Consider the following 270-nt stretch of genomic DNA (forward strand, 5'->3'; position numbering starts at 1 on the left):
GTATTCCTACGTTCCTCCGTGTACGTTCTTTAGTCATCACAGAATTATGAATCTCGATGGCAACGTGGCTGATGCATTGTAATGAGACGACATTGCATATGCAATTGCGAGGCGTTATGCCAGCTGCAGTGTAGCCGGTAAGGAGGCCCGACATCCCAAAGTAGTCAGCCACTCGTTGCAACTTGCACCTTAGAAACAGGTTCTTTTTAGGGCTTGTGATGATTGAACTGCAACAGAATCATTGCTGTTGAGTTGCAGTTTCCGGAGCTT

The sequence above is a fragment of the Penaeus monodon genome, chromosome 15, assembly GCF_015228065.2.
Source record: "Penaeus monodon isolate SGIC_2016 chromosome 15, NSTDA_Pmon_1, whole genome shotgun sequence".
Classification (NCBI taxonomy): Eukaryota; Metazoa; Arthropoda; class Malacostraca; order Decapoda; family Penaeidae; genus Penaeus; species Penaeus monodon.